This window comes from Camelus bactrianus, chromosome 3 (genome assembly GCF_048773025.1).
Source record: "Camelus bactrianus isolate YW-2024 breed Bactrian camel chromosome 3, ASM4877302v1, whole genome shotgun sequence".
Lineage (NCBI taxonomy): Eukaryota > Metazoa > Chordata > Mammalia > Artiodactyla > Camelidae > Camelus > Camelus bactrianus.
The window spans coordinates 63,515,812-63,531,474 of NC_133541.1; the positions used below are offsets into that span (position 1 = coordinate 63,515,812).

General features: G+C 33.3%; 1 long non-coding RNA gene across 1 annotated transcript in view; it reads left to right on the forward strand.

The window, feature by feature from the left end:
* Window positions 1-15,663, forward strand: part of LOC123615188 (uncharacterized) — a 464,042-nt gene that overhangs the window by 334,328 nt on the left and 114,051 nt on the right. The window contains exon 7 of the long non-coding RNA XR_012505525.1: window positions 894-1,050. This is a non-coding gene — a long non-coding RNA (uncharacterized LOC123615188). The remainder of the gene's footprint in view (window positions 1-893; window positions 1,051-15,663) is intronic.

The window sequence follows — 15,663 nt, forward strand, 5'->3', positions numbered from 1 at the left end:
CAAAGGAAAGATTTTTCTACTTAAAAACTAGTGCTGAGAGTAAAGAATTCAAAGTGTGGGAGCAAACATCATAAGAAGCTTTCCAGCTAACTTTGGCCTGAGAGCCACAAGAAGTTGTGTATTATCACTGTGCATATAGATTGAAGTGAAGCATATTCATGAGACTATAATAGAAGCTAAGCTAAATTAAAGGCACCCTTTCTTAGGAAAGTGCACAAGAAAGGAACTCAAAGTGCCTGGCTACTTTCTTAAGAAGAGTGATCCAAGAACACATATGTCACAGGTCACAGGTAAAAGGCCACAAACAATCCTCATCACTTTTAAAGATACATCCTAATGCCTTCCCTCCAGTACAGTATCATTCACCCTTGTAGGATGGTTTGAGATGTATTGCTCCCCACTAGAAAGCTCTTTATTTGTACTGGTCAATTAATCCATTAGAACAATTGTTGTAAGTCATATACTAGGACATTAATGATTTCTATGGAAGTTGCCATATAGACAGTTGTGATTGGGGTGTCGTTTGGAGTAAATAAGAGGGATGATCTTCTTGAGACTAGAGGATTTAGTGAATGAAGAAAAGTAAAAATGTCAAAAGCTTTAAAAATGTATGTTCCTCAAAATTTGGCCTATGACTAGCTTTGTCCTTTCCTTCATCATTACATCAAAGAAAAAAGATCTCCTCTCTCCTCGTATATAAATATCAGTATATGAAGAGTGCTGTTTTCATTCTGCACATTTCTGCATCCATCTTTATTACTTATTAAGGTAGCTGAGTTTCAATTGGTTACCTTATCACAAGGAAACGCTAGGATGCCCTCATGTGCGTGACAACATCTGTACTTTGTGAATGTCTTACAAATAATTAGTTCTTTCCTTTTCTTTTGTAACAGGCATCAATGTGATAGATCAGTTGCTGTGGGTTCCACGTGTTCTTGGCCATAATTGTGTCAAAGAGAGATCTTGAATGGAGAATCTACTAGTGACAATGGTACTTCTAAATACAGAAGGCATCCCAAATTACAGATAAGAAAACAAGACTCAAGATCTGTAAGTTATTGCTCTCAGGTCATAAAGCAATTGTTTGACAAAGTTAGAAATGACACTTGAAATATTTCTTTGATTGGTACTTTTGCCTTCAGTATATTACACTGCTTTTTCAACCTCAATTGACCAAATGTTCTCTTAGTTAATTAATCTCTTACCAATACCTATTTTTTTCATATATAAAATGAGAACATAATTCTTGAGTTTTGTTTTTGCATCTGTAAGGAATACTGTAATTAGTTTTATCTGTACTTCAAAGATAGATTATTTTAGTCTTTAAGGAATTTTCCAAGCCACATTGTACATTAGACTCTAGATTGAATTTCACAGAGCACTGTAGACTTCTTAATTTTATACTACAAGTAATGAAGCCGGTCAAAGAGGAAAATAATTTATGCAAGTTAATAAGGAAGGGTAATATAGAATCTGTCAGTTTCATGGGCTCTATACTCCTGATTTGATCTAATCTTACAAGGAAAGTGTCAAAGACCTGACCAAGTTCAATGCATTTGAGTTTCACCCACACAGTAGTTAGTCAGAAAGAAGTAGAATCCAAGGATGCTTCAGTATAGTACCTTTCTACTTAAATTAATCATTTTCAGAAAGTAAGACTGAAAGTACAGTTAAGAAGCAAGAACGTCAAAAGGGAGATTTACTGCTGATCAAAATGGACTAGTAATTCTTTGTTCATTCTCCTAAAAATCATGCAGTACAGCAGGAGGAAGAAATTAAGGAGCATTTAGAAGGCCAGTGGCAGTGGTATATCATTGTAAAAGAGACCGAATGAGAGTGTATTAGGTGAACCATCGCACCAAGGAAAGAGATGCCAGTGTCTGCTCTCCTATTCTGGTCTTGTATTATTCATTGCAGGTACTTGATCACATAACATAGAAAGTTTCTTCTTGTAGGGAAAGAAAAATATTTGTAGAGAGACACAAAAAGTATTTTTGTGTGCAATTCTTTACGTATATGGAAAAATAGATCTCTGCTGCCCTAATCGGAAGGGGAACAATATTTTTGGCATTTGCTAAAATATTTAAATTTTTGTTAACAGCAGAGTTGACAACAGAGATACCTGATTTAATAGAAAAAGATTACTTTTGTCTTAACTCTTGAAAAATAAATATTCCTATAGACAGGTTAATTTCTATAGATATTTTAATTTTCCCAGTGCTTTCGCGTCTTTTAGCTCCTTCATCTGTTTGTTTATGAGTGTTTGTTAAGTGTCTGCTGTGTGCTGGACTCTGTTCTAGAGGCTGAGATGCATTAGTTAGTGAGACAGACCTTGTCCTTGCCCCCTGGAGACATATTCTCATGGTGGAAAGATAAACAATGAACAATTAAATGAACAAGATGTTGCTGAAGAGTGATAAAAGAACTCAAGTTAGATTGATAAAGAGAATGAGTTTCTAGGAGGGGCCAATTTAGATAGAGTGATCCTGGAGGACCACTGTGATACAGGGGGTCTAGTGTGAGAAGCAGCCCTGAGAAGGTTAGTATTCGTTTCTTTTAATAACTCTGAAAAGTATTTTGACCCTTTGTTAATGTACCTATTTTATAGAATAGGAAAGTGAGACAGAGAGAAAATAAATAATTATACAAGGGAGTGCAGTATATTAGTAGCATAGCCAAGACTAAACTCAGGCCTCCTCATTCTCAGACTAACACCATTTTTGTTATCCAAGAAATAAAGGACAAATTCAGATTTATAGTAAAGGTGGACTGGTAAAACAAATGCAGAATAAAAATGCTCACTCTTCTGGAGTGATATATATTTTTCTCATTCAGTATTATTGGATTTGTTTTCTGTTCTTTGTTTTAATGAAGCTTAGATCTGCTTGTAAATTATGAACCAGTGCTTTAGATTATTCATTTCTAGATCAAAAATCCTGCTAGTAAACTTAACCATTATGTATATTTAAAGGTACATATTTTACCAATAAAGAGAAGGATTTCAAAGTAGCTTTTTATTAGTTGAGACTGAGTCAGATATGTACACTTTTTTTCCAAAATCTGGAGTGTGTCTATATCCTCTAAGCTTCTAAATGTTGAAGCTGAAACTGCCAGATACTCAGTTTCCCAGCACTGCTTCTGGCTTATCTAAGCAAATTAGATTCCTTACCCAGCTTCTGAACTAGAAACTAGTAAACCAAGGAGCAGGGGTGAGAAGCCATTTTCATGGTAGGTGGCATAGGGCCAGTACCACTCATGTTCCAGGTATAATAAAAGAATAAGGGCTGTGCTCATGTTCAGTGCCCAGAGTCGGTCACAGGAGACAGCGTCTGGTACTCAGTGACCAGCAGGGCTCTCTTGGGTTGAGATTTGGGGTGTGACTTTGATTACTGCCATGGCTCTTGCCTGGCTTTTTGGGTTTGCCCAATTCTGAATCGGCTAATCAGACTCTCTAGCACGTCTTTGAGCAACTCAGTATACTATCAGTAAATGTCTTCTCTGGTTAAATATTTCAGAGGTGATTTCTGCTGCTAGCAACATTAAAATCATTTTTATATACAGTTCTGAAGAAGAATTTTATTTTTTATTTTATTTTTTACAGGTATCAGTTCTATTAGATATTTCAGGTTTTGGATAGGCAGAAGGAGATAGATCCATGAAGTTTAAAAAAAATCTCCCCAGATAATTCTAGCAAATTCTGCTCCAGTTGAAAACCTCTGGATTAAGACACCTTTCCATTGTTTTAAATGACATATAAGTTATTATTAATTCATTGAGTCCTGAGGCAGAAACCTGGAGGGGGAATATCAAAGAGACATTTGGTTGAATTTTGGCTTTTGTGGGCACAAGATCCTAGGCAGTATTGAAATGCCTTTTGAAAACACAGTCCAGGGAGCTGGGGACTCAGGAGAGATTTCACGTATATGCACAAAATTCATCTCAGTTATAAGTGGATGTTAAGTGTAAACAATAAAAGTAAAAGTAACAATAAAATAAAAGTAAACAATATTTGTTAAATGTTTAGAAACATGTTTATAACATATGTTGTTTTGTGAAAAATATATTGAATATAATGAGAGATGATTTCTTTAACAGTCCTTTCTAAATGAAAGCATCAGTTATCCTATTGGTTTTGATCTCTGTAATTAAGAGTCTCATGTTTAGGGGAATGATAAAGCCTTTTAATAAACAAAAACAGCAGAAACAACAAAAAAGCAGTGAAAATAAACAAAAAACCGAATAACTACTGTTTCAAAAAAAAAAAGGGGGGGAGAGAAAAAGAAAGAATTCACTAGCCAAATTCTGAATGGCGAAAAGCCCAAACTGCCAAACATATGAAATAAATGTGATAAGATAGTGTCAAAGTGTGAAAATGATGTTTCTTTAACAATTTTCTGCTTAGGAAAGGTGGTAGTTTTAGAGATGTGAAGTATGTTAGAGAAAAATTCATTTGGAGCCAAATAATTGAAAACTATAGTTTGAACTAAAAGCAAGAGTATGCCCCAAAGCTCACAAAAGGCCAGGGAAAGAAGTATTTTGGATGTGGATTTTATTTTTCACAGCTACCTAACCATGCCTAACTCATATTAGCAAATATACACTTGCCTTTTTCACAGCCGTAACATCAGAGACAACTTTTGACTCTCTGTCTGCTTACTCTGACTATAACACCACTTGGCATAGGATTTTACCTTAAGAAGCTAACAGATGATTAACCATCTGAACACCTTGATGGGCTGATATACTAGCTTTGCTCTTAATGGGTGGTTCTTTTACTAATGTTGGAAAAATTACATTTTCACAAGATACTGCAGCATTGTCCTTCCTACCACGTTGCTATTTCTTGTTTATTTTTCTACCTTTCTGGTCTTGGATGATAATGATTTGCCATTCAGCATAATTAACTTTAAGATTCCAACCTACAGCACAGCTGTAAATGTAACCTGATTTAAAAAATTATAATATGCAATCACTTTGGTATTAAGAGGTTTAGTGAAAATGAACTCATAAAATGTTACAAATTTAAGTATACCATCGTTTCAGCAGAGTGGAAGTTCAAATAAAAGCAGAGGGCACTTGACAGATATTAAAGTTTAAATGTCATTAGTGTCCTCCTCTGACCCACAAGTTAAGGAGTAGGCTTGCATTCACTGGCTAATTTAGATTAACAAAGGTATATCTGGTAAGCAGCAGAACAATGTAGAAAGCTGAGCATTGTTATATGAAATAAATTTGTGCTGATGGAGTTTAAATGCCTAAGTTTTGTGTTACTACTTCTATTCAAGTTTATAGAAGTATCCTGAGAAAATCTAAGTGATGGTCGCATCATTTTAATTCCTTCTTGGTGAACATCCTATAGACTTTTCTAAAATATCTATATCTGTATCAAGATCAATATAAAATCTGTATATCTATATCTGTATCTCTATCTATACAATTATATAGCTCTTTTGGCACTCTGAGAGCCTCAGTTTTCAGATTATGAGACTATTTACCTTTGGATTTATGCTTCAGGTTTAACTGAAGTTGAGGACAGTAGATGGTTAGTTCTGGTTCTTAGTTGGGAGTGTATTTCCACTTCACACCCAGGGGACATTTGACAATGTTTGAGTGTTACTATTAGATGAGTGCTACTGGCATCTAGTGGGTAAAAGCCAGGAATGCTACTAAGTATCCTACAATGCACATGACAGCCCCCACAACAATTTTCCAGCCCCAAATGTTGATAGTGACAAGGTTGAGGAACCCTTGATTAAAGATTTGTTAGGTGGTCTCAGCAATTTTTTTCTCTGTGCCTTTGACAGCAGCCAGTATATGAGACTTCAAGCTTGATATTTTGCTGCTCAACATCTCTTGTAGAACATTTCCCTCAAAAATCTTTTTTTTTTGTTTTGAGGGAAATGTGTCTTTTAGGTATCACATCATAATGTAATCTGAGAGAGGTTTAGTTAAGAATCTTTTAATCGCCTATTATGGTTGATTAACGACAATATTTTTTCTTTTTTAATGAAGTATAGTTGCTTTACAATATTGTCTTTGTTTCAGGTATACAGCATAACGATTCAGTATTTTTCAGATTATATTCCATTATATTGTTGATGGTTTCCTTTGCTATGCAAAAGCTTTTAAGTTTAATTAGATCCCATTTGTTTATTTTTGCTTTTACTTCTTTTGCCTTGGGAGACTGATCCAAGAAAATATTGTTACAATTTATGTCAAAGAGTATTCTGTCTATGTTCTCTTCTAGGAGTTTTATAGTTTCATGTCTTATATTTAGGTCTTTAAACCAGTTTGAGTTTATTTTTGTGTAGGATATGAGAAAGTATTCTAATTTCCTTGTTTTACTTGTGGCTGTCTAGTTTTTCCACCATCACTTTTGAAGAGACTGTCTTTTCTCCATTGTATATTCTTGCCTCTTCTGTTGTAGTTTGACTGTAGGTGCTTGGGTTTATTTCTGGGCTCTCTAACCTCCTCTACTGATGTGTGTGTCTGTTGTGTGCCAGTACCATACTGTTTTGTTTACTGTAGCTTTGTAGTACGGTCTGACATCTGGGAGGGTTATACCCCAGATTTAGCTTTATTCTTTTATCTTAGGATTTCTTTCACAGTTCAGGTTCTTTTGTGGTTTCATATAGATTTTAGAATTATTTATTCTAGTTCTGTGAAAAATGTCCTGGGTATTTTGATAGACATTGCATTAAATCTGTAGATTGCTTTGGGTGTTGTAGCCTTTTAAACTATATTAATTCTTCCAATCCAAGAGCAAATGATATCTTTCCATGTCTTTGAATTATTTTCAATTTCCTTCATCAGTGTTTTATAGTTTTCAGAATATTTTTTAACTCATTGGTTAAACTTATTCTTAGGTATTTTATTCTTTTTGATGTGATTTTTAAATGGGATTTTTTTTTTTACTTTGTCTTTCTGATAGTTCATTTGTGTGTAGAAATGCAACAGGTTTCTGTATATTAACGTTGTAGCCTGAAATCTTGCTGAATTCATTTGTTATTTCTAATAGTGTTTGGATGGAGTCTTTAGGGTTCTCTATATATAATATGTCATCTGTAAATAGTGACAGTTTTACCTCTTCACTTCCTACTTGGATACTTTTTATTTCTTTTCCTTGCCTGATTGTTGTGGCTAGAGCTTCCAATATTATTTTAAATAGAACCTGCAAGGGTGGGCATCCTTGTGAGTTTCTGAACTTAGTGAGAAGGTTTAAAGCTTTTCCCCACTGAATATTGTATTGACTGTGGATTTATAGTAAATGACTTATTATGTTGAGACATGTTCCCCTACATATACTTTAATAGGAGTTTTTATTATGAATGGATGTTGAATTTTGTCAAATGCTTTTTCTGCATCTGTTGAGATAATCATATGGTTTTTGTCTTTCCTTTTGTTGATATGGTGTATCACATTTATTGATTTGTGTATGTTGAATCATGCTTGTGATACTGGAATAAAACCAACTTGGTCATGGTGTATAATCCTTTTTATGTATTGTTGGACTTGGTTTGCTAATATTTTGTTGAGGATTTTTTCATCTATATTCATCAAAGAGATTGACATATAATTTTCTTTTTTTGTAGTATCTTTGTCTAGTTTTGGTATCCCAGTAATGGTAGCCTCATAGAATGAATTTGGGAGTGCTTCAACTTCTTCACTTTTTTTTTTTTTTTGGAATAGTTTGAGTATTATAGGTATTAGTTCTTCTTTATATGTTTGGTAGAATTCCCCAGCAATGCCATCTGGTCCTGGACTTTTGTTTGCAGGGAGTTATTTTTTATTACAAATTCAGTTTCACTTCTAATGATTGGTCTATTCAGATTGTTTTTTTCCCCCTTGACTCAGTCTTGTTAAGCAGTTTGTTTCTAAAGATTTGTCTAGTTTTCTAGATTTTCCAATTTGTTGGCATATACCTGTCCATGCTATTCTCTTACGACTTTTTGTTTTTCTGCAGTATTGGTTGTAATTTCCCCTCTTTCATTTCTTATTTTGTTTATTTCAGTCCTCTCTTTTTTTCTTCTTTGTGAGCCTGGCTAAAGGTTTATGAACTTTATCTTTTCAAAAAACCAGTTCTTGGTTTCATCAATCTTTTTTATTGTCTGTTATGATCTTTATTTTATTTATTTCCTCTCTGATCTTTGTTATTCCTTTCCTTCTGCTGACTTTGTGTTTTGTTTGTTCTTTTTTTTTTCCTAATTCTTTTAGGTGGTAGGTTAGGTTGTTTATCTGAGATTTTTCTTGTTTCTTGAAGAAGGCCTGTATGGCTATGAACTTCCACTTAGAATTGCTCTTGCTGCATCCCATAGATTTTGGAAAGTTATATTTTCATTTTCATTTGTCTCAAGGTATTTTCTGATTCTTCTTTCATTTCATTTTTAACCCCTTGGTTTTTTAGTAGTGTGTTGTTTAATCTCCACATGTTTGATCTTTTCCCATTTTTCTTTCTGTAGTTGTTTTGTGGTTTTATACTTTGATGGTAGGAAAATATGCTTGATATAATTTCTATCCTCTTAAACTTACTAAGACTTGGTTTGTGACCTGGAGAACATTCCATGTGCCCTTAAAAATTGATTTCTTATTTTAAAAATCACTTTGGAAGATAATTGATAGCTTAAAGCAAAACTAATAATGATGTATTGTGAGGTTTATAACATAGATAGAAACAAATATATGACAATAATGCAAAGGCCAAATAGGAGATGATTGAAGCATATGCTTTAAAGATTTTATACTCTATGCGAAGTGGTGTAATACTACTTAAAGCCAAATTTGATAGTTGAAGATGTATTTCATTAATCATAATGGAACTCCTAAAAAAGAGGTATAGCTGATAAGCCAAAAAAATGGAATCATAAAAAATACAAAAGTAATTTTAAAAGGATATGGGACAGGAGGAGAAGAGAGTTCAAGGAAAAGGTGATGATATGAATACAATTAGCTATTTGGTAGATTTAAAATAAAGATTATAACTAATACATTAAATATAAGTAGTATAAGTACCTTAGTTAAAATTAAAAAATATTCAGATGAGTTAAAAAAAGCAACACCCAACTATATGCTGCCTATAATCATTCAAAAACAGAAATAGTTTAAATAAAAAGTATTAAAAAGTGATACCATACTAACACTAATCAAAAAGCAAACTGGGGTGAATTGAAGACAAATATGTAAATAAATATTTGAATGTGAATGTTCACAGTAGCACTCTTTATACCTTCCTCCAGAATTTTAGTTTTTAAACATTTACCAACATACCCCTGTTCTCAACAGATGCAGTACAGCATTTGACCAAACTCAACATTGATTCATGGTTAAAAATTCTTAGCAAACTAAGAATAGAAGGGAGAGTCTTTATCTTGATAAAAGACATTTACATAAAAACTTTCAGATAACATTGTGCTTATTGATAAAAGATTAAGTCTTTCCACTTAACATTGGCAGTAAAGCAGTGGTATTGCTCTCACAATCCCTATTCAACATACTAGGATACATTCTAGCCAGTGCAATAGGGTTAAACCTATACAAAAACCTACAAGCTGGATAGAAGCAATAAAACTGTTTTAATCCACAGACAACAGGTTGCCTACATAGAAATTTTTTAAAAACCTACAAAAAATTATTAAAGCTTTTTAGTGAATTTAACAAAGTTGCTTGTTACTAAGTCAAGATAAAAAGAATCAATTCTATTTCTATATGCTAGTAATAAACAATTGGAAATTTAAATTAAATGCACTATTTATAATTGCACCAACTTATATGCTCATATGTAAACCTAATAAAATATGTGTAAGACCTGTCTACTGAAAACTACAAAACAGAAATGAAAGAAATCAAGGAATACACAAATAAATGAAGAGATATGTGTTTATGGATTGGAAGTCTCAATGTTGTTTAGGTATCACCTCTCTCCAAAATAATGTATAGATTCAAAGTAGTTCCAAAAAAATACAAGTAAGATTTTGTAGACATTGCCATGTTGATTCTAAAATTTGTTTAGAAAGACAAAGTAATTAGTAAAGTAAAAACAAAAACAAAAATGAGTTGTAGAACTTATACTAACTAATTTAAAACTTACTATGAAACTGTACTAATCTAGTCAGTGCAGTAGTAATAAAATGATAGACATGTAGATCAATGAAACAGAATATAGAATCCAGAAATAAATCTACATAAGTATAGTTAATTGATTTTTGACTAAGATGTAAAGCCAAATCAATGTAGAAAGGATTGTGATTTCAACAAATGATGTTGGAAAAATTGGACCTCTACATACAAAAAACCTGAAAAGAACATTTATACATACCAAAAATTAATTCAAAATGGATCATAGGTGTAAATATAATATACACAACTAGAAAACTTCAAGAAGAAAACATAGGAAAGATCTTGCCTAAGGTAAAGACTTCTTAGATAAAACAAACAAAAAAACTCCATGATCCATTAAAAAATTGCTAAGTTAAACTTTATCAAAATGAAAAACATAAGCTTTTAAAAAAATAACTGTTAAAACAATGAAAAGATGAGTTATAGACAATGTGAAAATATTTGCAAATATTTTCATCTGGTGTAGGATTTGTATCCAGAATATATGAAGAACTCTCAAAACTCAGTAAGAAAAATCCACTCCAGTTAAAATATGTTTAAACAATTTGAACAGACATATCACCAAAGAAAATAAACAGATGGAATATAAGCATGTGAAAAATACTTAACATCATTAATCAGCAAAATGCAAGTTAAACTCACACCTCATAGAATGGAAAAATAAATAAAAAATAAAAAGGGATGATACCAAGCACAAGGATGTGGAGCAAATGGTAACTGCTTCCATTGGTGGTGAGAATACAAATGGTACAACCACTTTACAAAAGTATATCATTGAAAATTCCTGTACCCTTATCACATCCTACCAATCATATGGTGAAAACATATGTTCACACAAATATCTATATGTAAATATGTATAAAATTCTATTTCTTATCCACATGAGCATGCACACATACCTAATCCAACATTATTCTAAAGGGTTAAACATGAAAGAATAGACTTCTGCATTCAATCATGTTGGAGTAGTAAGTATTGGCCTTAACCTTTCCCTGTAAGCAACTAGAAAATGGGAATAATATGTGAAGCAACTATACTCAGACATTGGAAAATGACAGTAAAAGACTACTATCCCTGAGAAAAATAAAACAAAGTTGGTGAGCCCTAATATGACCTAGGATTTCTGCCCAGTGGCAGTTTTCAGACTACAGGCATGGCCAGAAAACCCAGACAGGCTCTGCTGGCCATGCTGAATTGAGAAGCTGGAAATTTGAGTCCAGGGAAGCTGAGACAACTAGAAATTTCAGCAAATAGTTCTGAGATAGAGAAAATTGTATAGAAAAAGCTCCATCTGTGTTCTTCAGTATTTAATAAGGATTAGGCTACAAATGAAGAGAGCAAAAGTCCATAAGGCTACACAAAAAATGACTAATGTTCATTTTCAAGTAAACAATATTATTCTTTAGTACCCACCCACTTCTCCATGTACCATTTGCCCCAATCTTGGAGGCCAGGTCCCCAAGCATACTCTATACATGCTAAAAACCATTGTCATCTCAAGCTATGTCCCCATCCCAATGAAATCAAACCTCCTTTTCTCTAAGGGCTCTGACAACACCGACTGCCCACAGGGGGGAAAATGCTTCTAAACAAACCTATTTGAATAAAAAAAAATTGCTCAATAAGCATTATAAACAGTAATGAAGATGGGGTAGTATTGGTGAAGAGATAGACCTATTAATCAATGGAACCACATAAGAGTAAAGAAATAGACCTACATGAATATGGCCATTTAATTATTGACAAAGGTGTAAAGAAATTAAACATAAAGATTGGTCTTGTTAGTAAATACTGTTGGAAAAATTGGTCATCCATTTGCAGACATACAGACACATTCCTTACACAGAAATTAATACAAAATGAATCATATATTTAAATGTAAGATATAAATCTATAAGCTTTTAATAAAAAACATAGAAGACAGTCTTTATTACCTGGGGTCAGGCCAAGAGATTTTAGATATGGCTCCAAAAGCATAATCCATAAGAGAAAAACAACTGAAAAATTGGACTGTATCTAAATTAAAAACTTTTCTTTGCCAAACTGTCAAGAGAAGGAAAAGACAAGCTACAGTCTGGGAGAAAATATTTGTAAGTTATGCATCTGACAAATAATTTATATCCCGAAAATATAAAGAATTCTAGAACTCAACAATAAGAAAACAAACAACCCAATTAAAAACAGGCAAAAACTTGAACAAACACTTTGCCAAAGAGGATGTAAGTATGGAAAATAAGTACATAAAATACCTTCAACATTATTGTGTAATAGGAAAATTCAAATTAAAATCACAATGGGATGCCACTACGCACCTACTAAAGTAGCTAAAAGTTAAAAAACAATGACAGTATCAAGTGTGGTGATAATGCAGAGCAACTAACTCTCATACATTGCTGGTGAGAATGCAAGATGGTACAACTGCTCTGGAAAACAGGCAGTTTCTAATGAAGTGAAACATACACCTACCATGAGTCAGTAATATCAGTCTCAGGTATTTTCCATAGAGCAAGGAAAACTGACATTCACATAAAAGCCTATACACAAATGTTGATATGACTTTATGCTGGGGGTGGGGGACAGTAGCAGTCACTGGGTGAGACAGGGCAGGAAGTGGCCAAGACTTGTCTCAGGAAGGAGGGGACATCTCAAGGAGGTAGGACCAAGAGTGAATCAAGGCTCCATGCCCCTAGCACAGGCTCCATTGTACTTTTCTTACAACATACAAAGTCAAAGATAAAAGTATTGAAATATTTTAAATAAGAATTTAATATGGAAGTCTCTTTCTCCTTTCCATTGGCTAGGAGGTGAGGAAAACCTGAGCAAGTACCTTGATTCAAAAACAAGGACCCCTAGATTGAAGATGGTAAAACTCTCCTATTATTAGAGGGTCTCTCCTCTGTGGATGTTATGTGAAAGAGAAGTAAATTTGTTGTTTCAGTCTTATTAAATATTCTGTGATAACAGCTCAACTTATTCTTAAATAATGCAATTTTTTTCCTGGCTTATCTTGATAAAACTCAGTCCCAATAAGAATATGCTAGATGTCCTGGAAAGTTTGACAAGAGAAAAAGAGGGAGATATCTCTTAAGTTGAAAGTATTCACAGAGACTTGGGGAGAGAAATAATTGGTATGTAACTCTAAAATTAGCACATTTTTGTGGCAGATCGCTGCAGGCAAGACACTAGGTGATGAGAAGGGCATTGAAACAGCAGAAATGGGACTAGTGAAGGAACAATAAAGGCTGAGACAGAGAATGTTGTTGTGGTAGTTGGTGTTGACTGATGACTATGGGCATTCCCACCATCTTGGAGGGAAGCACAATAGAATGAATGGAGCTGACTTCCCCCCATTTTAGTGGGAGGGGGGAATATAATTTATTGACTGAAAGAAAATAATGAAGGTGATTTTTATTCACATACCTTAGCTTATGGCCTTTGATTTATACCCACTATAGATATAAAATTTTCTTCCTCCTTTTTATTCTTAAAAATATTATTCAAAACAAGTCTTGGAAAAATACATAAGACATCTCTTCATGTTTTGGGAAACTTTGTTGCAGTTAGTTTTATTATCTTGCTTTTTATGTTTTATTTTAAGGACTTATTTGGCTCTGCTGACACATATAATTGAGGAATTATATTCAGAATATACTTTAAATAGAAATGAAAATATTATAACCTATTAGCATACTGTTTTACATGCCTTTTCTTCTCTAGTTCATTGACTGTTGAGTAAAATTGTGTGCATATGTTCATTCAACAGACATTTAAGGATTATCAACTATGTTCCTGCTAGACTTTGATAAAGATTTTCTAGTTTTTGTCTCTTCTAGGGAAAAAGAAAAGAATGGGAACTTGTTTGATATTTTGCCTGAAGACACAATTATCTATGATTAATATTTGATAAAATTCTAACATGAATTTTGGGGAGCCAATTAAGTTATCAGGAACTACCTGTTTATTTTCAGTGATATGTGAGAGTTTCTGGGAAAGAGTGGATGCCTACTCTCAAAGTTCGATCTATCACTCACCTTTGACACAGAGGACAGTGATGTATTGTTAAATATTCCAGAAACGTGAGTTGGAATTCTGAGACAAAATTAAGTTAGTTTGAAATGTGATTATCTCTGTCAGCACACACAGCATACTGTATTGGATAGCAGCTCATCAGAAACTGTTCTTGTGAAATGTATGGTCCCTCGGGGCTCTTCTTGTCCTTTTATTTTTATATTTACATACTTTTCATGGCAGTGTCATTAATAGATATGGATTTGATTATCGTATCTCTGGCACTATTATTCAGATTCACTAACTGGTTCTTGTAAAATCAAGTCGTATGACTTTCCAACTCCCTTTCTTCTTTATTAAGACTTAGAATTGAATGATAAGGACAGTTCCTTCAGAAAAAATGTTCATAAGGAAGCATTCCTACTGACTTATCTAAGTTATTTTATAGATTTTTTTTCCTACTTTGAACTTTTCTTCAGCTAGATTGCATGACTTCAACTGAAGAATTATATTAGAGGCTACTATGCTGCCCTCATTGGCAGTATTCTTGTCTTTGTGTGGCCTAGGAATTTCACAAAGGTTTTTTTCCATTGTATTATTAATTGAAGTTGAATATTATGATTTCTTTACTCTGAAATTCTATAATTTTTGAACCAAATGGAGAGATATGTAAATCCAGTGGGACCATCCAATTCTATCACATTATAATAGAGTCACTAATAGAAATGTCCCTATAGCAAATTTTATCATTCTCAAGGTTTGAAGTGATTACAGATGTGTGAAGGGAAATATAATGTGTTTTTGAAAATAATCTCACAGTAAAATTCTGTGGTGGTTCTATTTAGTGTGTAGGACAAATTTCAACTCTTAAGAATGATCTTCAAGTCTCCAACCTCCCTTGTCAGCTTTCTCTCTCAATTTTTTTGTTGGTTTGTTTGTTTGTATGGTGCATGAGTCTTTTGCATCTGTCAAGGTGGTTATTAGATTATCTCCAAATACAGGAGAACCAGAGGTTGCCTGATTCTAAATTATACATTAACCTTATTTTTCCCCCTAAAATGTGATGTTAAATGAATGCCTCTCTTTTAGTTTTATTTGAGGCCATAAAGGCTGTATGTACAAGAGAATCATGTATCTCTTCATCCTCATGCGAGGTGTTTCCTTATCTCTGTAGCACATACTAAGACACAGTAAAGTCAGTTCTAATACTGTTCAATCACCTATAGCTAAACTTTACTAGAAGATTGACGTAAGGAGAAATTTCTTTGAAGAGGTTTTTTTTTTTTTTTTATGAAAGTATAGTCATTTACAATGTGCCAATATCTGGTTTATAGCACAATGTCCCAGTCATACATATACAGTATACATATATTTGTTTTCATATTCTTTTTCATTAAAAGTTACTACAGGGTACTGAATATAATTCCCTGTGCTATACAGAATATTTTTTTATCTATTTTTATATATAGTGGCTAACATTTGCAAATCTCAAACTTCCAAATTTATCCCTTCCCACCCCCTTTCCCTCAGTAACCATAAGAT